The following is a 1208-nucleotide window of genomic DNA, read 5'->3' as shown; positions in this document are numbered from 1 at the left end:
GGGGCGGAGCGTGGCCGATGGAGCCGCCCCTCCGGCGGCGGGGAGGGAGGGACGGACGGATGGAAAGCATGGAGGCGGGCAGGGAAGGGAGGGAGCGGGATAGTGCGGCATTCGGCACCGCGAATACGAGGGGAGAGGCGGGCGGTGCCGCAGCCCGCTGTGGAGACCGCTGTGAGGAGGCGGCCTGAGAGCTCCGGAGACCGCGGCGGCCCCTGCTCCCAGAGGACATCTTCGCCCTCAAGGGGTCCTCCTCCTGAGGGAACCGTCCTCTTTGAGGGAAATCTTCTCCCTGACAGAACCCGTCTTTCCTGAGACAGCCTTTCTCTCCGAGGAGACCCTTCTCCCTGAGGGAACCCTCCTCCCTGAGGCGTTGCTTGTCCCTGAGGGGACCCTTTACCCTGCAGGGACCCTCCTTTTTGAGGGAACTCTGCTCCCTGAGGAGACCCTTTTCCTGGAGGAGACCCTTCTCCCTGAGCTGCCCTGGCCCTAAAACGTTTCTCAAAAATAAAAATAAAAATTAAGAGCTGTAGCCGGGGCAGAGCGACCATTAACCTCAGCAGCCCCTGTCGGAGCTGAGGTGACGGGGTGGCCTGTGCTGCAGCATTTTAAAAACCAGCCCAAAAATTATCCTGGGAAGGTCTGTGGGAGAAGGTGCTGCCGGCCCTGATCTGTGCTAGAAACAGCTCTTGGCTTTTGGGAAGGAAAATGTACACACATACACACACACACAGGTCATTTTCAGGGTAAACATTCAGGGGCTGGTGGATTTCAATGGCAATGGGGAGTGGAGGGAAAACACAACAATTTCTCAATGAATAGGTTAAACTTCTGACTGGCAAAATCAGGCTAAATCTGAGTCTGAGGGGTTAAGAGGCTGTACAAGGGCTGAGGGACCACTGCAAGGTCACAGGGATTGTGCTTAGAGATCGGCCCTGCACTTCAGTCAGACATGTGAATACCTGTGAGAAAAATTGAAAACTCAGTGGTCGCAAAACTGGTCACAGAATTCCCTTTTTTTGAGGTTAACAATTTTCTATCTCACATCACTCAGCAGCATTCTGCTTGTACTTTCAGCCGCTGGTTTTGGGTAACATACCAAGGCCTTTGCCTTCACAGCAGTGACACCTCAATCAACTGTGCTTTGTCTGACTCCAGTTTTCCTTGCAGCCCAAGCTTGGTGTGAAGCCACCTCCTACCTCCGGCCAGGG

Source organism: Myiozetetes cayanensis, unplaced genomic scaffold (assembly GCF_022539395.1).
Source record: "Myiozetetes cayanensis isolate MyiCay16 unplaced genomic scaffold, myiCay2020 scf16, whole genome shotgun sequence".
NCBI lineage: Eukaryota > Metazoa > Chordata > Aves > Passeriformes > Tyrannidae > Myiozetetes > Myiozetetes cayanensis.
The sequence above is the reverse complement of the archived record's forward strand: the minus strand, read 5'-3'. Positions refer to the sequence as shown.